General features: G+C 49.9%; 1 protein-coding gene across 3 annotated transcripts in view; it reads left to right on the top strand.

The window, feature by feature from the left end:
• Positions 1 to 16: 16 nt before the first annotated feature.
• Positions 17 to 24,597, top strand: part of Zhx2 (zinc fingers and homeoboxes 2) — a 149,316-nt gene continuing 124,735 nt past the window's right edge. The window contains exon 1 of one of the 3 annotated variants that reach the window (XM_055626501.1): positions 17 to 327. The gene's annotated coding sequence lies outside the window, so the exon portion shown is untranslated. Of the gene's footprint in view, positions 328 to 18,415; positions 18,434 to 22,630; positions 22,679 to 24,597 lie in introns of those variants that run through there. The other 2 variants (XM_055626503.1, XM_055626502.1) reach the window with 2 other exon arrangements.

The following is a 24,597-nucleotide window of genomic DNA, read 5'->3' as shown; positions in this document are numbered from 1 at the left end:
TTTCTTTTTTTTTTTCTTTTCTTTTTTTTTCTTTTTCTCTTTCTTTTTCCTTTTTTTTCTTTCTTTCTTTCTTTTTTTTTCTTTCCTGCTTTGAAAAATTTTTCTGCCAGCCGTCCTCCGCACGGGGGGTCTTCAGTCTGTCCGTCTGTCTGTCTGCCAGGCTGGCTTTCCCCCACCACCGCCACCTCTTTCCCACGGAGCCCGAGCCGGGCGCCGGGTGGGGAGTGGGGAGTGGGTGGGGGGAGCCAGCGGAGTTCCATTTTGGAACGCTCGCGCCCGGTCTCCGCGTTCCCAGCCCGGGTCCCCGCGTTCCCAGCCCCGGCACAGGTAAGAAACTTCGCCCCGGCGCGGAGCACCCGAGCGGGCAGCGCCAGCCCCGAGCCCGACCCGCCGGGCGCCCGCCACTCCAGCCCAACTTTCCCACCGCCGCCGCGGCTCCCGAGGACGCGTTGTTAATGGGACTTGGCTGGGTTCGGGGATGGGGCTGCGCGGGAGAGGGGGTGTGCAGGCTTTTTATTTTTATTTTATTATTTTTATTGCGGGGTAGAGGAAGACGCGGGGTGACGGGGAAGGGGAGGGGGAGAGACGGGAGATTTTTTTTTTTTTTTATGAAATAGTTTTGATTACAAGTTTGGATAAATGGAAGCCAGGCCGAGGAGGAGGAGGAGGAGGAAAAACATGTCTACGTTTCCCTATGTCGACATAAGCCACAAAAAAATATGGCGTCCGCTTTCGACAGGGCGTTACGTAGACCCGACTCTGTTTTTTATTTATTTATTTAGTGGCCGGCTCCCTGCCTTGTTGGCCAAACTGCGGCGCTTTGTGCGAGCCGGGCAGGTCCCGCGGGGACTCCACCGGGACGCGGCCCCGTCTCGGCGCTTTTTTGGGGGGCAGCCTGGGGAGGGGGGGCTCGCGTGTGGCTGTTCCCCTCCCTCCCCCGCTCTCCCCTCGGCTCTCCTCTCCCGGTGACGATTCGCCGTAATGTGGTGGCAGGAAGCATGACGCCGTGTTGAGGCTGCCTCTCCTCCCGTCGCTCCCGGTGGCTGCGGGCGGGCGCGCGGCGCGGGCGGGCGACCTGCGGGCAGGGCCTGAGCGCGGCGCTGTGCCCACGCCCCGCTCAGGTGCGCGGGGCCGGGGACGCGGGGGGCGCGCCGCCCCGGGGGTCCCTGCAGTCCCCCGGCCGAGCCCGGGTCTCCCGCCCGAGTGGCCGTGGCGGGTTTTTTTTTTTTTTTTTTTTTTCCAGTACGCCCCACAAGAGGTTAATCATTGCTGGCGTTGGAGCGTCTTTGTGGCTTCCCCCAGGACTTGGTTTCCTGGGCTTTGCAAACTTGCCCTTTCCCTAGCAGCTTTGCGGGAGGCTGCGAAGACCGAGAAGCTCGGAAAGTTGGAAAGCGGGAGCATCATAGGAACGTCTCTTTGGCCTCCTGGCTGGGCAGAGCTCCGGAGGTGGTGGAAGAGGATGAGGAGGGCTTATCAGACCCGGTGGGTGGGTGGGGGGAGACCTGTCGCGGGAGCCGAGTCGTGATTTGCCCCGGCTTCCACTGATTGATTGGCTTCAAAGCAAGTGGGGTCTCTGAGTTGCACTGTTCAGGGTGGCCTGTTTTGTTGGGGGCGGGGAGGAGGAGGGAACACCCCTCCCTCTTCAGAGTCACTGCTCAGCTGAGGCCCCAGGCATCACTGTCCTTTAGGGCCCAGAGTTCTCCATTTGCTGCTTGCTCTCTGAAGGTCTCTCTTTCTGGAAGTGAGCAGCTCCTCAGATCTGAGGCCAGCCGTGCTCCTTGAAGCAGGACTTGGGAGATAGATAGAAATTCCTCCCTGTGACCCCGAAGTGGTTTGGACTTCCCTCAACAAGCCTCTTAAAACACTCTGTGCATGCTGGCTCTGTAGAGTAGAGCAGAAATTAATGCCACAGAAGTGAAGAGGGTGAGAGTCTGAGCACTCGGGAGACTTAAGTCAGAAGGTGATTTTTTTTTTTTTTTTCGTTTGTTTCTGAGGCCCTCCAGTTTAAGCAGTTCAGGCCCAGGGCAGTAATGTCAAAAAGCATTTGGATGATGGCCAGGTGGAATAAATATCTTGTTAAATGCCCTGTTTGATGGTAAAAATAGACTAATGGGGCCAACATAAAGGTTTAAGTTTAAAGCGAAAGTCACATAAAGCTGTTTACAACCTGTTCTCTTAAGGCCTGGGGGAATCTAAGAAGAGGGTTAAAATACGTCCATGACAATAATCAGGCCTGTTGTGCTATGGAAATATTGTCGCTGTTTAGATATTCTGCTCTACCACTGCTCTATGAACTTGCACCTTACTTTCTAACAGTGCTTGATGTCAACTGAGGATTCACCTTAGCAGATAACGTACTTCTGGGGAAAATTCAGAAGGTCAAAGCTTTAGGATAAATCAGTGACTCATCACTGAGACTGAGAGAGACAGAGAGAGAAGTCGCATACACTGAAGACATTGGGTTCCCAAGTTGAAAACAGAAGATCTTGACTTGCCCAGTGACCACCACGTCCCAAGGTGGTCACAAGGACTCTGTGCCTTTAACAACACTGGGTGAAAATCCTGTTGGTGATCTTAAGTGTTGCTAGAGTATCTGGGCCTGCTAGGTGGCTAGCACAGTTTGCCCTGCAAACCTCACCCGTTTCCCCACAAGCCAATGATTGTTATTGTCTTCAGATTCTCGTGGAGGAAACTGAGGCTCGTGGAGGTGAGGTAAGCTTGGCCAACCCATGGGATGCAGTGCAGAGTCTGTGTCGGAGGCCAGGCTGACTTCATAGCGTCCATCTCTGGTGCAAGGAGGTCGTTACAATGACAAACCAAAGGGGAAAGTGCAGGCAGGACTGAGAGCAAGAGCTACCGCCCTGGGTCTCCACTCAGGAATTCATCTGGATTTCACTTGTTCATTTATTTATTTGGAGACTCGGTGTTGATGTATTTCTTCATTCGACAATTAAAACGTTCCAGATACTAATAAGAACCCGCAGTCATTACTTTTATATGCCAGACACTATCCTAAGGACTTACGAGTAGACTCTTTTGTCTTCATGACAACTGGGAGACAGAAAGGCTCTCATTCTCTAGAGACGAAGAAGCGCGGGCCCAGAGAGGTCAACTCACTGGAGCTAGACCAAACAGCTCCTGAGTCTAGTGTCAGCACCCACAGCCTGGGTGCCCCCCGCTGCTGTGGTGCAGTGCAGCAGTGTGGAGATGCTGGGGGGCCGGAGCCCCGAGGCTCGGCACAAAGCTTTACCCCATGCTAATGGAGATGCTGATGGGATAAAGACCCCCTACCTTCTAGGAGTTTGAACAGACAGTGGGAGTGCTCATTAGGCCCAATCAAGCAGAATTAAGTAAGTGCTGTAATTGAGGAAAGCAACCATTGTGGACACATTGTGTGTGTGGGGGTGGATTATGCTGCCCTGAGGGGCTCATGGGGAATCTCCTGGAGGGGATGGCCTTGAAGCTGACCCGTGAACTAGAAAGAACGATGCCTGGGCGAGGTTGCACAGGATAGCATCGATTCAGCTGCTAGCAACAGAAATTCTGAAGGCCACGTGACTTATCCAGCTGGGGCATTTTTTTGGGGGGTGGGGATCGGATGCTGTGTCTTTTTGTTCTGCCACTCCTACCCAGTGGGTCTTGGGCCTGAGGTTTAAGAAGGAGCATGCACTGTCTCCAGGCCTCAAAAAGAACCTGTGATGGCTGGTGACCCAAACGTGCCAGGGAGAAGTGATCAAGTGTTTTCCACTCAGGCACATTGCTGGCGTGAACATGATGGGGTTCGGCTTACAAGGCAGAAGGAGTGAATAACAGCTGGAGTGTCTGAATTCTCAGATAGGGTGGCGGTGAGGGTCCTGAAGGCTGTCTGCAGCCTGGGAAGTGGAGAAGGGGGTGCACAGAAATTCTGTTGTACGGGATGATGGCGTCAGATTTCACTCACTGTGGAGGAGGTTAGGGTTAGTCTTTACTCTGTAGGTGCCAGGAGCCATGGCAGGCTTCTGGGTGGGGACTGTCATGTATGTAAGGAAGCCTTTGTTAAGACAAAGGCTACAGCAGTGCACCTGGTACAGACGATCCTGCAAGGTCCTCACCTGACACAGAATGAGGTCAAGGAAATTTTCAGGTGGGGGCCAGTGTTGTCTCAGGGAAAAAAAAAAGATGACAAAGTACAATGAAGAGGTAAGGACAGAGAAGAGATAGTCTTTATATCCTGCCAATGAGATTCTAAAATTAAGCCCTTTTACTGAAGATACAGACAGGAGAATTCGTGGAACTCCCTGGCCTGGCAGTATGCCTGAATCAGTGATCTCTGAGTTCAGTGAGAGACTGTGTCTCAAAAAATAAAGTGGAGAATGACTTAGGTCAGTGCCCAACATCTCCGACCTACGAGAGCGTGCGCGCGCGCGCGCGCACACACACACACACACACACACACACACACACACACACACACACCACTCCCCAAAACCAGCAATCCAGAATTACTTTGAGGCACTTCAGCTGTCCCAGGTGCTAAGTAGCTCTCTTTTCATAGCAATTCAGTTCATGGGGCAGAGGCAATTGGACAGGGGATTTTACCAGTTAAGCACTTCATTGTCTTCTTTCTGGCCTCAGTTTTTCCTGAGTCCTAGTCACAGCTCTGCCCCTTACCAGTAGAATTGCCTTAGCTTTGTTCCTTCTCAGAAATGCTTTAAACCAAGAAGACAGCAAGAGTGGGCCCCAAAGATGTAGCAGCTTCCACACCCAGGAGACCTCCAGCAGGAGCCAAGCTCTCTGATCCTCTTTGCTCAAGCACTGTGGCTTGAACAGAGTTACCTGCCTCTCTGAACCGTGGGCTTTGTTTTATTTTGTTTAAAGCAGAACCACTTGTAGCTGCCACGTGGATCACTGTGGAGCTTTAAAAGTTTATGCGCTGCACCTGACACATTATCGGACTCAACAAACCAGCCCCACCACCCTCCTTGTGTTCTTATAATTAATGCGCTCCATGTTAATCATCCACCAGGGACCCTGCCTGTCCCCCATCTCACTGTGTCCTCCTCGGCCCAGTCCTCTTCCCAGAACACAGGCACTCGTTCTGTGGCAAATCTGAGTGGCCACAGCAATGAAACCTCTGTGACGAGAGGCTGCTGCCAATCAGGGGCCCATCCTGTGTGGAACCGTGGTCCATAGCAGTTCACTGCTGTTCATTGTCCACGGTGTTAGAACCTAGGTGGGCATTGTGTGTAACCGATAAAGTGGTTTTCTTCTGAGCTGAAAAAAAAAAAAAAAAAAAAAAAAAAAAAAGGAGTAAGATAAGGAAATGTGGTACTGTTTCCCCTCCCCATCCCTTCTTTAAAGCCCCCGCCCTATGTTGAGCAGGTTGTGATATTAAAAACATCCTCCTACAAGCTGTTTCCTGTTCTGCGCTCGTAGAGGTTGATTGGCAATGGTGTGTGTGAGAGACACCCCCCCCCCCCCCCCCCAAGGAGCAAAGCAGTCTTAACAATGCTACCTCACTGTTCCCCCAAATTCCCCCCCCCCAAGAAACAGAGAAGGACAGGGCCAGAGCCAGGCTCCCTGTGGCTCTGGGTTGATAGTTTATCTACTGAAAACCTCAACTTACACCCCTTCTTCGTCCTCTCCTCCCCTCCCCCTCCCCACTGCAGTTCCTAATACAAGACTGTTCCTGGAGATTAAGTCTAGTCACACAGTGTCTCATAGCAATAGCATTTAACCCAGAATGCAGTCTGCAGTGAATGAAGTCTGCGTAATATTGATCCACAGGAAGTTCGATAGTAAGGAGTGTGGCCCAAGTTTTAACTTCAAAGCAAGAGGGTTGTCGTCTGCCTTTGGAGTGCACAGGGTTAGTGCGGGATGAAAGAGTTACAGGTCTACGTTGCAGTCACCTTATAGAAGGAACCAGCAAAAAATCTGGGGGAAACCATTTGCCATTCCGTTTGGGGAACTGATTCTTTTGTATCCTTGGGGCATTGGTGTGGCCAAATGAAGTTAGCTACTTCTTTGTGAAGGGATCCTTCCTGTTGGGGGTCTCAGGATCCACTTGTGAAGGAGGAAAGCTGTTGACAGCATGGCCTGGCCTGGCTGGTCAGTTATGACTAGATGGCCCTGAGTACAGAATCTGTTCGGTCTGCTTGGATGCCTGCAGCTGCTGGGCGCTAACACATCTGCAGAAAGTGGAGGGGGCCCTAAAACGTCTAAGTTGAAGAGCAGGCAGCATGCATGATTGAATGCATCAGCCGCATACAGGTGATGGTTTCAGACTGGTATTGCAGACAGATTTGAGAAAAGAAAAAAAAAAAAAAAAAACACTCCTCAGTGGGCCAGCTCTACTCCCACAGCCTTGCCACCGCCTCTGGTTGGTGCAGCTGAACAAATGCAGAGCTCCCCGCTCACCCAGACACACCACAAGCCCACAATTCAGTTCATCTGAAGAACGGCAGTGGCTGCCATGGGCTGGAGCCTGGGTTGAAGGCTTCCCCTTTATTCTGCCGCTCAATCCGAGCAGGAGGGGTGAATGGAGAGCTATGTATGGTCCCACTGCAAAGACAGGAAAGCGAAGCTCAAAGCACTGAAGCCCTGGCTCGAGAACACAGAGGGAAGGTAGGAGAGTCAGGTTGCTAACTCAGATCAGTTTGTTTCCAGGGCTTTCAAACACTCGGGCAGAAAAGCTGCAAGCCAGCCTGTAAGGACATGCGGGGAGAAGGGTTGGTTTATACACACTTTGAAACTATCTATCGGGTGGTTTTATTCCGCTGCTGAGGTTTAGGGAATGGGCCAGTCTGTGTAGCTGCCACTCTACCTCTGACAGTGTCTATCACAGAGGCTCCCTAGGGGCACTCTACCCAACCCTTGATCTGGACAGAAAGAATCCCAGTAAGCCAAAGCTGGGCCCAGGAGAGGAACTGAGGCCTTCAGGATAGGCACAGCCTTGCTGGCCATTGAGGGAGGAGGGGTGGAGGGAGCAAGTGTGGGGGTGGGGTGGAGAATAGCTGTGTTGCTGTTTTTATACAATAAAAGAGGATCATTGTAATTGGGAACCTTTGAATCATAACACGTCTGCCCATGGCTCTCTCCAGCTGCAGAGCCATTTAGTTAAATAGCACACAGAAAACTCCTTTCAGCTGATATTACATTCCCGCTGTTCTTAAAATATAAGACGAGGCTGAATCGCTCTAACGACAAAGCCATCTCAGGCTCCCCCGGCCCCTGGGCCTACCCAGAGTCCCTGAGGGATCTCCGTGGCCTGTGGAGGATAACACATTGAAATTATTTCCATTTAAGCGTCACTTCTGCCTTCCTAGAAACAGATTCAAGATATCTGCACACACTGCCTGGCCAGAGCCTGATGTGATGGTCAGGGTATGGATGGCAGAGGATGGCCTGTTGGGAGAAAGGGCAAGTATTGGCACCACTTGTTGGGATGGGTGTGCCTTGGCTTTCTTTTTTTTTTTTTTTTTTTTCTTGTCTTTGCAGTGAGAATGTTAGAATGGATAGTGGGAAGACAGGGGCTGAAAACTGAAAGCTGGGAAAGGAGGCTATCCTTTGACCAAGACGTTTCAGAGAAGGGGTGAGTACCAAGTAAGAATGGGCTCAGCTCTAAGCTGAGAACCCCTGCTTCTCCTGGTCCTCTGGACCTGTCATCCACTGCCTTCTGGGGAACTTTGTGTTACAAAATTGCTTCTGAAATGACAGGGTGCCACTGCCAGAAACAAGAGCCATGGTGCTGCAAAATGGAATGGACGCTATCGCGTCAAGGGTGAATGGTTGATGCCCCAAAGACAGCGTGCCGTTTGACAGTGTCTGGCCCTTTTAGGAAGGGGGCTGCTGGGCTTCAAGGTCATTCCCTACAATCAGTCAAAAAAAAAATTTTTTTTTTCAAGGAAATGAGTTTGTTAGCAGGACCCAGGGAAGTTCTAGCTAAGAGAAACTTTAGAAGCCAAACCTAGAGCAGTGGCGCATACCTGCAGTCCAGTACTGGGAGGCAGGCACAGGAGAATGCTTGCAAGTTCAAGGCTAGCCTTAGCTGAAAAGGGAATTCTAGGTCATCCAGGACACCGGTGACCTATTAAGGCCCCGTCTTGGGGAAGGAAGGAAAGAAACTGTGAAAGATCCAACGTGGGGAAACTGAGCCCTAGGAAGCTGTGCATACAGCCGGGGAGCCCACCCTCCTAGGCCAGTGCACTTCATCCTCTGGTGAAGTCATTTCCGCCTCCTCACTCAGCTGGCTCCTCCCCGTACCCTTCCTCCCCACTTCCGGTCCTCTGCCCTAGCCCGTGCTGAGCACCTGCAGGAGTGACAGATCAGTCCTCTTGGGAAGTCCACACCCAATGGTGCTGAACCACAGCCACTGCTACACTCCATGGAGCTAACCCTGTCATGACTCCAGCTCTAAGGGCCTTCTGTGGACGTGCTGCTCACACCCCTAAGAGAACACGGGGTAGGGCGATGTTTGTCCAAGGGCTGTAGAAGCCATGCAGGCCGTCTTACACCATCTGTCCCTGGAACTTATAAGGCTCCAGGTACTTACTGCCTCTCATACCCACTGTGCACCTATGGTCTTACTAAGTGGTTTAGAGGAATGGCGGAGCCGGAACTGGAATGCACCCCTTTAGCACCCAAGACCTGAAGAGTTTTAGGTACTTCCAGCATGACGCATTCTAGCTGAGAAGCCAGCATGGAAGATCACATTCCTCAGAGGTAGAGAGTCACAAGAGACTCCCATGTTAGTTCCACAGAGTCTCCTAAAACTGGAAGAACATTTAGTAAGCTGGGGTAATTGAGTAACAGGTATTCACTGGCATAAAACCCATGAAGTTTGAGGGACTAAAAATTCCCGTGTCCAGCAATGGGCAGCTTGGAGCCATAAGTATGGCCTCTGTTTCTTTCTTTTCTCCCTTCCTTCCTTTCTTTTTCTGAAACAGAATCTTCATGTCTGGGGCTGGCCTTGAATTCACAATCCTTCTGATGGGATTAAAGAACGTGCAGCTAATATCCTAAATTATCGTTGGTGAGGGTAACATATTAAAATAATCTATTTAAAGTATACAACACTTCTTCTTCTTGGCATATTTACATAACTTACGTAGCCATCGCCACTATGTAACTTTAGGACATTTCTATCACCCCCAATAGGGACCTCAGTGCACCCATTAACAGCTGCTCTGCACCTCACATAACTCCTCCACTTCACCCCAACTCTGATCACTGCTCTGGACGTCAGATCTATGCCTTTGCAGTCATATAATCTGCGGCCTTTCATGTCTAGCTTCTTTCATGTGGCTTAAAGAGCTTGAGGGGGTATCCGCCACGTAGTGTGTGCCAGTGTTTCATCCCTTTGTCTTGCCAGACAGGACCACGGTGGGTAGGTATACCGTATTTTGTTATCCATTCACGGGCAGATGATCACTTGTGTTGTTTTCTCTTGGGAGGGTGGATTTGAGAAGGCTGCTCTGAACACTGTGTACATGTTTTCCTATACACATGCCTTTTCATTTCTATTTTTTCTTTGTTTGTTTTGAGACAAAGTAGCCCAGGCTGGCGGTGAACTCACAGCCAGCAGTAGCTCAGGTTATCATAAACCCTTGATCTGCCACTGCCTGCCTAGTTCTGAGATTATAGACATGCACCACGGTGCCTCTTGTCTGTCAGTGTTTTTGTTTCTTTTGGGCTCTTAAGTACAGGAATACTTAGACGAAAAATTGCTAGGTGTTTGCTAGCACGCCATTTGGTCCACTTTACAAGGGAAGGAACACAGGCTTAGGGAAGGGAGGGTCACGCTGCTCAAGTGTGGGGGAGCAGGATTCAACTTTCAATCTGCCCAGTGACTACCCAGGCCCAGGACTATAGCAGAATTAAATAAGGCGTCCTGTGTAGAATTTAAGGACACGCCCACTCTTGGTCCCAAGAAGCACAGGGTCAACATTCCAAAGGCACTGCCTCCTTAAATTTTGCCTCCTAGGTTCCTAGTTTACCATTTCCCTTTTCTTGGTTCTAGTTCCTCCTCTTTTACAGAGTACTGTTATTCTCAGTGCTGGGGAAGGTGAGGAAATGAAAAGGTGAGCATGCCTTCATTGTTCCTGCCAGACTGAATTTTCAGAGGCCTTATCGCTGCTCCTGAGTGGTTGTGAGAATTAAGAAACTCTTACCTTTCACACTCATAGCCCAGTGCCCAGCACCTAGGCGGTGCCCTAAAGATACTAGCTGGCACTGCTGTGATGGCGGCTGACGTATCTCTGGCCTCATGGACTCTGAAGCTGCCTCTGAGCCATTGAAGCTTAAGGGACATCTTGATATCTTTCTTCTGTGATCTAAAGCCCCACATCCACTGCACGAAAGGATGAGCCACCTCCCAGTGATCAGGCAGCTTTCTGAATGGACAGATCCGAATTCTCTTCTGATATGTTAGGCCCACCCCAGAAGGTATATGTGCTGGCTACAGTGCCAGCCCGGGCTCTGCATTAGCTCATACCTTTCCCTGCCAGGCTATGTACATTCTGTGACTGGCTCTGCCATCTCCAAAGCCAGAATGAGGCTCTTGTGTTTGCCATATGGGGAAAACACTACTGCGCAGTACCCACGGGGTCAGGGTAAACCAGACATGGGAAGCTATGGATTCTTCTTATGGAATGGGCTTTGTTGGATCTTATTTGTCACCTTCTCAACCTCCTGGTCTCTCACAGTTGGAGTATGGAGGGGATTGGTAATCTATAGAAAGGACTTGGGAAGTCTACTTTGAGAGGTCTAGATAGAGAAGAGCTGTATCAGCTCTACAAACAATTAGAATGATGGAAGTCCTGTTGCTCAGTTTAGCCCAAGGCCACATAGGTCCTATGTGTGACTTAGTCTCACTGTTACTGTTGTTGTTGTTATTGTTGAGACAGGGTTTTTTCTGTCTAGCCATGACTGCTGGACTCACTCTGTAGACCTGTCTGGCCTCAAACTCACAGAGATCTGACTGTCTTTGCCTCCCCAAGTGCTGGGATTAAAGACATGCGCCACCACTGCCCGACTGACTCTTAATAGCAGAAGCTCAGGGTTCCTGCTCAGCCCTCCTGCCTTAAGCACGTAACATGCCTAGCATCTAGGCACTGGTGAACAGGGGCTATCCATATGGAGGGTCACCTCTGCCTGGCACTGTCCACCAATGCTGGAGCCCTGGAGAGGCCGCAGGGTAGAAGAACTCTAGGTCTTTCTTTTTTGATTCTCGCCTCTCCCCCTGCCACTAGCGCACCTGGTCTTGACCAAGTGATTGCTCAATAGATGGTTATTAAACGGATAAGTGCATGTGTGCCGTGTGTACCATGTGTGTTGAAACAGGAGAGCTGGTCTAACTACACAAAAGTGAATAGGAACTTCCAGGGTTTTTTGTTTTTCTTTCTGCACCTCTCTTTTGTCTGCAAATAAGAAGAAAAGAGAAAGTCCTACTGGAAGGACTACCAATTTGTCGTCTGTCACCAATCTCTCCCTTCCTTAGCTCCCTTGAGGTGTAATTTGAAAACCCCAAATCCACTGTGTGTCACTAATCTTCTTAAACCTTCACTGGTCTCTGGTTACCCAGAAGTCAAAACCCAAACACTCCCAGGGGCTCTGCAAGTAGTATGAAAGAGAAAGGGTCAAATAGAGAGAGGTAGGTTGCAGTGCAGAGAACTGGAGGGGGAAAAAGTGTCTGCCTTAGCCCTTAGCATAAGCCTAGTTCTCCAGTCCTGCAAACGAAAGTAACTTCTGACCCATGGGGTCAAGTCCAAATTCCTGACCCTGGTACACTGGCTATCTTGGAGCCAATTTCTTCTTGCAGGCATATTTTTTTCTCTAATTGCTTTACCTCTTGTTGTGTGTGCCCCATTTCAGTTGCACCAGATTAACCCCTGAGCTCTGAGTACACCCCCTCTCCCTTTTATTGCTTCGCACATAGGGCTTTTGTCCCCACCCCCTAAACTCAGCAATGCCAACTTTTCCCTCTGTGGTGATTCTTGCTCCTCCCCCACCCCAGAGAGGCCATGTGCCCTGAAAAGAATTGTCACTTTATAGATTTGGATCTGTTTGTGTGTCTGTCTCCTGGGGGTGGGGGGAGTCACTCTCCACCAGCAGGGAGAGCTTCCTGTTCGTCTACGTACTCCCAGCACCAGCTCAGGGCTGGCCCACTCTGGGGCTTGGGAATGAACATCCGTGGAGTGCCTGTACCACTGCATGAGTGAGCAAAGGTCTTTCCAGGGAGAGACCTCCAAGAGAAGGGTTATGCTGGCTTGGCACAAGTGCCCAATGAGCTGCTGTTTGCCGCTGCCCCTGGTGTCAGGTCTTTGCCAAAGGCTTGAAGGACTAACTGGACAGCTCTCTAACAGGAGGCAATCGAGGCGGCTTCACCCTAGAAGAGCTTTGTCCTAAATTCAGAGGCTTTTGGCAACCTCTGCCTGCATGCCTGCCCGCATGCCTGCCTGCCTGCCTGCCTAGCCCCAGCATGCTGCCTCATCTGGACACCTAGCCTAGGTACTTCCTGAGTCAGCTTCCTGCCTTCCTCAGAAGCACAGGTCTGTGCTCCTGAACGGCAAACAGTGTATTACCACCGTCCTTGTGAGGGGCTTTCTGCTACTTCCAATATTAAACTTACGGAGACTGAACCCGGAACCTAACTTTACCTTAGGCAGTGGATAAATGGGGCAAGGTAGGCAGTGGTACAAAGCGGTGGTAGCCTGAGCAGTCAGGCATCTGAGGCAGGGGGATAATGAGTTCAACTGAGGCCACCCTGTCCACAAACAAACCAAAACAAACTCTAAAACTATTAAAGAAGGGAATAAACTTGCCCAATGCCAGCCACTGAACCAGCCACTTATTTAATGGAATTTAAGACTATCCAACTTGGTAGGAGATTTATACCCATTTCACATAGGAAAAAACTGAGGCTACAGGACATGAACCTAATGAGTTACACTGGAGAAGGCAGGGTTGTGCTTTAAAGTGACATCAGAGGCCAAGTTCTTTCCTGCACTCTATAACGACTGTTAAGATCCAGCGTCACACCCTTAGTGGTAGGATATGGAGGCCAGCCCTGCTTTCCTCTTGGGTGGCAGACCTTGTTCATGAACAACAAGACTGGAGTCCACAGAAGCATCTTTTCTTTCCTGGGAAAGGTGCTCTGGGCACTAATGCAGCCCCTTGTCCTCTGGATACTCCTGTGGTGTTGTCACCTGTCAAAAGAGCGAGAGAGAACCAATAATCCTGCCGTACCAGCCTGTACAATAAGAACTTTTGATAGATTTACAACCTAGTATTTGCATATGTGTATGGAATAATGACTGACGGGCAGTTCTTCAAGGAAGGTGCGTGAAGGCCTGTGATGGTTACTTTTAATTGTCAGCTCATTGGGAAAGAGTCCCAATGAGGGATTATCTAGGTCACGTTAGCCTGCAGTCCTGCCTGTGGGAGTTCACCCAGTATATGGCTGCCATCTTTCCGTGGGCTGAGCCCTGAGCTGTCTAAGAGCGGAATAAACCGAGCTGGTCAGTAAGCACGCAGACATTCATTTCTCTCTGCTCTTGACTGAATGTGGCAGAGCCAGCTGTCTCCCGTTCCTCCCACCTTGACCTCCCACCTTGACCTCCCCACTCTGATGGACTGTGACCTGGAGTTGTAAGCTGAAACAAAGCCTCTTTTTTCCTAAATTGACTTCTCTCAGGACACTTGCCACATCAACAGAAGTGAAACTGGAGCAGACCTCTAGACCAGCCGATGCAGAAAACACGTGATGCCGCACTATCCCAGGGGCTTGGCAAACCAGGGTCGTCCTCTCAGAAAGTCAGGACCCTGAAAGGCCACAGCTCTCTGGATTGCTGTATTTGAAGCTGTGACTCGAGGGTCCAGGCTGCCTAGATTTTATAGCAGTGACCTTTGAAGCCAGTGGCTCTGTGGCTACTGCGGCAGAGGAAAAGGAAAGGGACATATACGTGCTCGGAACTACCACACCTGCTCACACAGGGAGCCTGGGCAATGCTTGTTGTGTGTGACTCCTTGGCGCATAGGAAGGGGGCTCTGCCCAGCAGAGCCCCGGGCTGGCTGTGCTGCCCCAGCGGATATCACCCGCATCTGCTTTGCTGTGTTCTCTGTGTGGTGAAATACCAAAAGGTCCCTTTCATCTCTGGTAGGTCCTGCTCTTCTAGAATTAAGACATGGCCCTTGCTTTGGGAGCCAGGACCTCAAAGATCGTTAGCGGTCAAGCCCAGGCCTAAGCAGAAGCCTCCAGACACTGAGTCCAGGGGCATCTTTAGCTCTAAGGACAGCACCCGGTTTCCCTCCCGGTGATATGTAGAGGGCCACCCTGGCCAAGTGAAAAGCTACCAGGCATTTTTTTGTTTTAATGTGTTATCTATTTGTCTTCCACATATACTTTGGAGCAGACCATTACAGTTTAAGTTGGCAGTGAGCCGTCAGGGTGGCACGGTTAACATTTAACGAGCCCCTAATTTATCGCGAAGCACCAAGGAGGCTGAGCGTCATAATAGGGATGCTACTGGCCCCAGTTCGCCCTAGCCCTCGGTGTGCAGGCACCCCACAGCACGGCTGCTGCCACTTGTACGCTCCACCCGCGTGAGGTCATTGCTGTTCCTCTCCTCCTGAAAGAGGCCTGGGGAATGTCCATGGAACAACTGAGAAAACTGAGACTGAGAACAGTGTAAAAACAAACTATAGCTAGGAAGGAGCCCAGCTGGACCTCACTGTGAGGACTGGTCAGTTATGTACCCAATCCTCTTGACTGTTAGGCGGCTCGGATAAAGGCCAGGGCTTAACCCTCAGTACTCACGATCTCATTGCACATTCCACTCCACCCAGCCTTTCTGGGGTCTGTCAGGAGTGGTTGGGATCCTGGGTGCTTGGCTTATTTCTGTGTGTTCCTACATGTATGCTATACGGCAGGTAGCACGTTAAATGTTCGGTCTACTGAAATAGCAAATGGGATGCTTCTGTCCATCCAAGCTTGTTATTTCTCCATGGAGAGTGTCTTCCAAGGGTCACTTAAGAGCCTTGAGCTCAGCCCCCTGGTCAGGAATGGTTGTCTGCTCACATTTTGGCTCTGAGATACTGCCTGACAGATGGGCTCGACGTGGGCAGCGAGCCGCCTCCTACCAGCCAATCCTAGCACTACCCAGCAGGCGGTTGTTTGTGACCAACTTTGCACTTGTTTCTGTTGGGTCCTGTCAGCTGACCACTTTCAGGTGTCAGCTGACCTCCCTCAAGTTAAGCTGGTCCAACCAGATGAGGTTTTACAAGGGGAAACATGGGCTCCGTCTAGCCTCTGAGTTGCCCGGGGTCCCACTGCTAGTGTGAAGTGTGTCCAGGCTTGGGCTGGCTTCAGAGTTGCGCGCTGTGTCGATGACAAAGGGATGCATCCTTCTTTACGGCATTAAAGGATGCCCAGTAAATCACCTTTTACCCTCTGTGACACTTTAGACGCTTTCTTTTCTTTTGCTTCTCATCACTACATAGAGTGTCCAGGACGGAGAGTAACCCAGGACTGTCTCCCCATCTGGTGGTGAGATTCATGGGACCAAGTTACGGAGCACAGCTGTAACATCTGTCCCAGAGGAGCAGACTGTGCACAGCCTTAAGTGTTTGCCAGTGGACCCTGGAATAGAACCTTGTGGTTTGTCTTCTTGTTTGGTTCTTAGCATCAGATTTTCAGGCCAAGTTCTCTCCTAAAGGCAGTCATTTAGCCTGACAGTGGTGGCTCATGCCTTTAATCCCAGCACTTGGGAGGTAGAGGCAGGTCGATCTCTGTGAGTTTGAGGCCAGCCTGGTGTACAGAGCAAGTTCCAGGACAGCCAGGGTTATACAGAGAAACCCTGTCTCAGAAAAAGAGAGAGAAAGAGAGAGTATGGATGGGAACGGGACTAGGGAAGAAAAAAAATCTAAAAGAAATGTGCTAGTAAATATTATTTGGGGCAGCCTGGGCCTGGGCTACATAATGAATTCTAGGCTGAGGTAGGCCACAGAATAAATGTATAAATGTGGGGTGCATGTGTGAGTGTGTGTGTGTGTGTGTGTGTGTGTGTGTGCATGTGTGAGTGTGTGTGTGTGTACTTGTTAGTATGAATGTGTGCAGGGGCACATACTATGGAGACCTGATGTGAATTATCAGGAGTCTGTTCTTGATCACCCCCTTTATTTTTTTGAGACAAGAAATTATCAGTGTATCCTAAAGCTCATCGATTTGGCCAGGCTGGCTAGCCAGTGCTCTGCCCCATCCATTACTGGGTTGTAGGCATACTCCACTTCCCTGGGGTTTTTGTGTGGGTTCTGCAGTTCCAAACTCAGGTCCTTGCACTTGGCACAGCAGACACTGCCAACTCAGCCACCTCCCCAGCCTGAAGTCCACCCTCTTTAATCATTTGGTTTAAGTTTTATAATTTGCTTCTCAGCTGGTGGGACTGGTTTAATTACCCAGCTAAACAAAGGACTTGGGTGGTCATTAGCACCTTGGATAGTAAGGAAAGGGGCCTCTGGTCTGGGCCTCTCTAGGTGGCAAACGTGCAGTTTCTTTACATTCTCGGGTGTGGGAAATGCCTCTTCCTGAGATTCTATGGGAGTCCTGTCCACTTGCCCCCCCACCCCCGTAATACCTTTCCTCGGAAGGAGTAACAGGTGTCTGAAGCAACTTTTGAGAACAGAGAATGCTTTTGCTTCCTCCCGGCCCAAGCGGTGCAGCTGAGAACCCTCCGTCCTGCCACTTACATTCTTGAAGACCAAAGAAATGGATCACCATGATATCCCTTCTATCTCGGGCTCTGTCCCATCCTACTATCTTCCCCTGTCCTGGATCTACACAGCAGCCATAGCCAGAATCCTGGTGGCTCTTGGCTTTTCTGCTCTGTTAGTCATCCCTAAGGCAGCTGGTGACCTGCCTGCAACCCTTGGCCTCTTCAAAGACTACAAGTGTCTTCAGTCCCAGACAGCACAGCAAAGCCCCCAGGCTGCAGGGGCCACCCTTTGTGCAGGGTAGGTGCTGAGTGCATACTTGTGGAATTTCTCAGTGCCGATGGACCCACGCTGACCCTTACTTGAGATATAGGCGGTTGGAGACTTGGCGCACTGGTGATTTGTCCTGGCAGCAGATGAGACGTCTCTGTACCACGTGCTGTTGGTAACCCCAAAGGCAATGCTGGAGTTAATCATGAGAGTAGCTGGTGGTCATCTACAAGCCAAGCCTTTTCACAGGGGAAGACAGGGATGGGGGGGGGGGGAGAAAAGGGGGGCGAGGGGAGGAGGCAGGCAAGAACAGAGAGTATTTTCCTCGTTTCCGATGCCTGCGGGGGGCTTGCCTGGAAGTTGTACAAACAAAACCAAGCCCACATCTGCAGTTACTCTGCACGTGTAGCCAGGTGCAGTGTGCTAGGGCACCACTCGGGAATCTGCACAACGTTGACATCAGCAGGCACTCGGAACCTGATGGTCTGTCTTGTGAGCTCCCATCTGCAGACACTCCACTCTGTCAGCCATGACTTTCAGTGACTGAAGAAGCCGTACGTTTGTGTAGCATTTGGAGGCTTGTTCAATAGCTATTGGGAAAGCATCCCTAGTCCTAGGTTCTCAGCCAGTGGCTCTTTCTTGCTAATTAGCTACTTCATTCTGGATGTCTGTAATATAAGTCTCAGGACATATTGGACAAATTGTCGTATTTAATAGAACAATTACTTAAGTCAACATATTCCTGCTCCTATCCCAGGATGACTCCTCCTGTAAGATGAAATGGGTGTTATTGGTTGGGATTGACAGCTTTCCTAATAAGCAAGATTTCGATATGGTCTGGGGAGGCTGGAGACACGATGGGTGTTTTTATTTCAGAAAGCAAATTCAGAAATAAGGACACACAAATATTTGCTATATCCCTCTCACCACCTCCAAATGCATCTTTGAAGTGGGCTGTAGCTAATCCCCTGTCTTTTCTCTTTTTGGATTTCTTGTCTTGGAACTTTGTACTATTCTGGAGCATTTGACCTGGAAGAAGTTCATGCACAGGCAGGAGCTGGGAGAGTGGAAGTTACCCAACTCAGCCACCCTGCTGCTGACTTTGGGCTAGTCATTCACCCTTCTGTGGCCTCAGTTTCCCCACCTGCCTTCTGGGCTCTGCGTCGTGTTCCTCAGCAGGCTACCCTCTGGGCTGGCTCTGCCCCTTCCAGGCTGGCAGGCATCTGCAGGTGGGACCAGCCTGTCAGAAGTCGGTTGGCTCCCGGATTCTTGGGAGCAGCCAGTTGACTTAAGCCTTTCTGGAATTCTTGTAGGACTTGACTTTCCACCTAAATTGCCCCCGAGGAGGAGCTGAAGCTGTCCTGACATTTCCTTGGAAAGCCCGCACAGTGCTGAGCAAGCCAGCTGCCTCGCATAGCTTCTACAGGTCCAAGCCAGCGTGTTCCAAAGCAGTGTCTGCAAGTGATTTAAGGAGAAGGTGCGAGAGAGGAAAAAAGGAAGGGTGGCTGGGGTAGGGGCAGGAAAGGGCTGGTAGGTTCTCAGTCCCAGGGCCTGGATGGAAAAGTGAATGGGTCATGGTAAGGGGAGGGTGCATGCGCACTGGGGAGCTGGCCACACTGCCCTCCCTCCTTCCCTCCTCTTCTGGAATGCAGTGTGGATCCCGGTTTCTCTCAGGAAGTCATTTTTTCCAGGGCTAGAGAAGACTAGCAGGCTATCTCTCCCAAGAATGCCTCCACTCCCTCAGCTAGAACTCTTAGGGTCAAGGGTTGGTGGCTAAAGAGGCCTTTGGAAAAACAGAGTAGCTGAACCGGAAGATAGTGTTGAGGGTATTTAAGTATCCCCCTGGACTGGTCTTGCCCCCACCCTCTCTCCTGCTGTGAGATTGGCAAGGAGGTGAGGAAAGAAAACTGAAAGCAGCTTAGTAAGCACAACCCCCATCCCCCCTCCCAAGACAGTCCCAGAGGTCCACCTCCAGCCCAGCTGCAGCCACTCCCCTAGGCTGGCACCTGAGGGGTCACCCTTGGCAACTATGCAGCTGGCATCCTTTTGTTGAAGGCTCCCACCTGAGAGCCTGAACCTGTCTCCTTTTCTCACAGGCTTTTGCTGGAGCTTTCTCTACACGACAGTCAGGTCTCAGCTCTCCCCCAAACAGGGTGCCCTCCAAAGGGTCCCTATCCCGTGTCCGTCTAGCTGATAACCCACATTCAAGCCCAGGACTGTTTGGTTCAGATGGGTCTTTGTTTGCCCTAACATCTGCAACTTTCCCCCAGTTATGACAAGCAAAACATCTCCAGATTATGTCAGAAGTCCCCTAGAAGTGTGAAATTGTCTAAGACCCTTGGGCCAAATTACTCCCTGTTCTGTTTTCTTCCCCATCCCCTTCACTCTCTGAAATGGTTCTTGTTTTGTTGTTGTTGTTGATCCCAGGGGTTCTCCACCTGGCAGCAGATTGCACTCACCTGAGGAGTTTCTAGAAATCCCATACATACCTGGCTCCACCCTAATAATGAAACCTGACTCCCTTGGGTGTGGGAACTCTTTCAAAAGTGTCCAAATCAGTCTGGAGGCCATCTCGTAGGCTCTCTGATCTCTCCCAGGTGATAAGCCACCTCTGAGAAGGACACGTGGTGGGTTTTGGTCACCGCTGTTTGAGAATAATGCTTAGAGCCTTGTATGGACTAGAGACTAAAACGGAGTGGATGAAGGAATGCTCCAGAAACTCCATCATCACTCATGGGTGGGTTCTCTTTAGGGATCCTTTCATTTGTGTTACTCATCCAACAGGCATTAAGTGCCTGCTGCCGTGCCAGGGGTGGTGGCAAATACCTGTAAAGCGTGATCTCTTCTAGGAGGCTCGGGTGTCTGGGTGCCAGATGCAGATGGCAGTTAGAGTGCAGAACAAGTTAGCCCCCAACAGGCACTCAACGCCCCACACCCCTGTGCGAGATGCTCCCACTCACATTTTCACACCTGCAGATCTGCACGGCTCTTCACGGTAGATGTGGCTGCCGGGGAAGATGTGGTTTCCCGGGGAAGAAAGCAGGGCTCCAGGGAGTTACCTAATGCCCACAGTCACCTGACTATGTGCAGCTGGCCTGGATGCAAAACCGGATGTGTCTCTAGAAAAGCATTCATTCTCTGCAGCACTCAGTGCCAGGCGCAGAGGTGAGACTGGACCGGAGGCTCGTGGGTCCTCATGTGCAGCCCTTGGCGCTCAAAGGCTAAACCCAGCCCCAGCCATGAATTCACTGTCAAAATCCGTGAGCAGACCCCAAGGCAAAGAGTGATCTAAAACAGTTCTTGGGGGAAGGGAAAGAATACTGGTAGGGAGCACAGAGGGAGTCTGATAAGAGAAGGCAGCCCAGACATAGGGCATGGAAAGCAAGCAAGGTCACTATGCCGGACAGCTAGAGCTAAATCCTAGCACTGCGTCCCACAGAAGACCACATTCCTCACTGCCTCACAAAGTATTGGGACAGTTGTGATACTTCCTTAATCATGGTGCCTCCATTGGCCTTTATGCCTCAGTCTTCCCATCTGTGGAAATGGACACAATCTTTAATGCGCAATACAAGCGTGTATTAAAGAAAAAAAAAAAAACAGTACCTACACCATGGAGTATCGAGGCAGCTGAGTTAGGTATCCAACAAGAAAGACATGCTGTACACAAACAAAATGGGAAAAGGGTTTATGAGCTGCTTAACAGAGAGGGCTGAACAGGATCTACAGGAGGCAAATAAGAACTAGGCTACAAGGTTGGTAGTTTTGCCTGAAGAGTATGGGCCGGGGACTCAGGAGAGTGGCTGTCCCATTTGAGAGTGGGAGGACAGGCCACTAGGACCCATGCCTACCGAGGCCAGACACTGTGCTAGGTACATTGAGACATGCAAGCTACACTGGGGGAGGGGGGGAGGGTGAGAGTTGCCTTTGCCCCATTTGTCGGAGTGGTAGCCTGAGGCTGGGAAGGAAGGACAGTCATTCTCCCTGATCTCTCAGTGGGAGCAGAGAGCAGAGATTTGTACACAGGTGCCTTGGCCCTTTGGCCCTGTCATCTGTCTCTACTTCTTCCCACTGGCAGAGTTCAGCCAGGAGATGGACAGAGCAATGGCACAGAGGGTAAAGCAGGCAGGCTGTAAGAAGTGGAGGGGGAGGGGGAGGGGTGCCACTTGGAAGAAGGGGGAGGGTTCCAACCCAGAGCAGACTTCCAGGGAGCTGCTGATGCTGTCATTGTTAGATCATCAAGGCTGGGACAATGCCTGGCTCCTCGCAGGCAGCCTCAGATATTTTCCAGTGAGTGAGCCACTGACCTATTAACTACAAATCAGACCGTCACTCAGGCCCTAAATAGCATTGTTACTGAATAATATAATTGAAAGTATTATCCTGTTAAGCTCCCGCTCATGGGGAAAATAAACGGTTTGTTCCTAAGAGTTTTGATAATGTTATGTATCTGTTGATTCAGGGACTCCTTTTACATTCATTCAGAATTCTAGACTGCATGCAAAGAAGGAAAACAAAAACATTACAATCAGGGGTTATAGGTAGAAAGAGCAAAAGTAGTGCTTTACATTCGAACTGATGTGTGAGGCAGTTGGTGGTAAGCTTGCTTTTGAAGTGGAAGGGCTTAAGCCTGCTGCTTCAGGCCGGACAGACAGGGATCTACACAGACAGGGATGCCCACAGTCAGGGGTAAGATCAGTGATGGTGATGCCTAGGGCCCAATGTTAATAAGGGTGCCCACTTGCTTCTCACATGAGTCACCCTAACCCTTGGGCAGGTCACTTACCTTTTTTCCGTTTGTTTACTTGTCATATAACAGAGCTTATAATCCCACCTTTAAATGCTGGTAAGACACTAGCAAGCTTTTCTGCCTGAATCCTCTCCCATGTGAGGGCCACACAGCTATGTCTGAAGACTTCAAGAAATGTCAGAGTGAAAGATAGCAGCACCAAGAGTGATAACAGTACTCTAGGCTGGGCTTCTTAAACCTTTCTACCCACAACCCCTTTCATCAAGAGTTCTTTATAGAATTAGGTACAAATAAACTAGATACACAAATTGAAGTTGAATGAATCATGAAGAAATGCCTCTTCCGACAATTCTTTAATACATATATACTTATTTATATTTCATATTTTATACGAAAACAAATCACATACTAATGAGACAGGTGTGCTGGTTTATTCTTTCATACACACGAAGATTTAAACCTCGGCTGCGAGTCTGATTTTACAAGACATACAACATCTTCAACCTTTTTCAGACACCATAAATCCACAAGACTAAGTGACAGGCAGATGTTTAGGGCGACTTCAGAAACTGCGGAATCCTGTCTAAACCCCAAGTAAAGATTCAGTTAACGATTTTTTTATGAAACCCAAGTCACCCACTCAAATAGCAATTTTTAAAATCACACATCCTCATTCAGAACAATTCAAAGGTGCAGTGATTGATACTTACATGCTGAGCGTTGCTGGTAGGAAAATATTAAAAGCCTTTGTTTTCTGTAATTAAAACCATTTTGTTTCTGTGAGAGCAAAAAAAAAATTGCATGGACAATCAAAGACACAGGAATTGGCAACATAGAGTAATCAAAATATAGAATAATCACTAATAAAGCTGGGTGTTTGAAGGAGTTTGCCGGTACCGCACATGCAACACAAAGTCTGTGTATTGTGTGTTCCGGACCAAGGTTTCAGTGACGTCATAAGATGCAGCACAGGTGAGTATAGCCACAAGCACCTCATACTTAGTACACAGCTGATTCCAAATTCATCGTTGGTCATCACGCATGTTCAGAAACCTTTTACTGTTGCCGATTTTTTTTTTTTTGATCAGTTACATCACTAGTCCAAAACCTGCAGGTTAAAAAGCTGGATTCTTGAGGGTGCTACCTCCATGCAGGAGTAGTCACAGAATATCTGCTAGCTCGTGTCACTCCTAATCCATGAGTCAGGATGAGAGCTGAGGAGTTAGTCACAGAGAAGGGAATGGTGTGCCAATCACCAAGGCAGTGAGCGAATGCCCTCAGAAAGATCTGCACCTGGCTTCTTCCCTAGGCTAATTCTTCTAACAAATGTTTTGCAATGCACAAACCTCGACATATTTAGCTACGTCCACCCTGAGTGCTTTCAGACAACAGATGACCCAGAAGCCCTGCACCTTCTGGCAGGCATGAATGTGACCCAGAATTTATGAAGAGAGGCAGATGTGAGTCTGATTCCTGCCCCTGCTCCCTCGACAGCTGGTGACCTTGGTCACTCTGTACGGCTGCTTTATCATCTGTAAGCAAGGGTCATAATTGTATGGCTGTTACCTGTTCTATCAAAAGATTAAAGTAATGCTATTCTCTTCTTCTCTTTCTTTCTTTATCTTCCTTCCTTCCTTCCTTCCTTCCTTCCTTCCTTCCTTTATATCCTGATGGTAGCCCTCTCCCCCCCTCTTTCCCCGCTATTCCCTTCCGCTATTCCTTAGAAAAGGGGAATCCCCTTCCCCCACCCCAACCAACCCACACTAGCACATCAAGTTGAATCAAGACTGAGCAATCCTCTTCCACTGTGGCCTGATGAACCAGCCCCGCCAGGAGGGAGTGATCAAAAAACATGCAACAGAATCCTTGTCAGAGATAGTCCCCACTCCCCTTACTAGGGTACCTACATAAAGACCGAGCTGCTTATTGGCTACATCTATGTATGGGCCTAACTCCAGTCTATGCATGGTCCTTTGTTGGTGCTTCAGTCTCAGCAGGCCCCTGTGGGCCCTGGTTAGTTGGCTTTGTTGGTCTTTTTGTGGCGCTCCTGTGCTGGTCCTTCTATCCTCCCCCCACCCCTCCCACTCTTCCACAAGACTCTCTGAGCTCTGCCCTGTGTTTGGCCAGGGTACACAGCAATTCTGTTCTTAAAGAGGTCATTCACTAAAAATGAGGTGGCCGAGGGGATTAGAAAAGGTGACCTTTGGGAGAATGTGATGGAGATAGGTAGGTTATAAACTGGTGGGTTTTGTTATAAACCTTTTTGATCCTGTGCTCGTAATTCTTTGCTAAAAGGTATTTTTAAGCATTTTGAGAGATTCTGCAAGTCCAGTACTATGCACAGTGCTTAGCAAGTGGCAAGCTCTTAGTAAACAGAGGCAGCTCATTTCCATGCTGCAAGGTGACTCGCCCTCACTGTTTTCTGAATGGTTCAGAAAGGAGCTTAGGGTTCTCTACTTCAACTGCTCACACCCCTAAAGCTCCAGGACCTGAATAGGGGAACACACAGGCCTAAGCAGAGTCCCTCTTGCCAGGTGGGCCCTCTGATTCCTTCCCACCCAGCTCCAGGATCATCTCCACCCCCCCCCCTTCCCACCCCAGTCCCACTTGCCAAAGAGAGTAGTTGGGCACAACCACAGTTCTGACCTAGTTGGAACCTTTGTCACTGTCAGCCTCTAGAACCTCAGTCCTCTGGCTCTCTAGACTGTTTCTAAGGCTGTGCTGGGGAACCAAAGGCACAAAGAAGAGGATGTGAGAATCGGGCACGGGCTTGCCAAAATCAGGCAGAGCCGGATTTACTTCATTTTCAAAAATGTTTTCCGAGCTGCTGAATGGGGAGGGTAGTGAAAATCGTTGTCCCTGCATCTTATCAAGGTACGGGAGGGGTTAGT

Source organism: Psammomys obesus, unplaced genomic scaffold, assembly GCF_907164565.1.
Source record: "Psammomys obesus unplaced genomic scaffold, mPsaObe1.curated_primary_1811, whole genome shotgun sequence".
NCBI lineage: Eukaryota > Metazoa > Chordata > Mammalia > Rodentia > Muridae > Psammomys > Psammomys obesus.
Note: the sequence above shows the minus strand (reverse complement) of the source record. Positions and strands in the feature narration are given on the sequence as shown.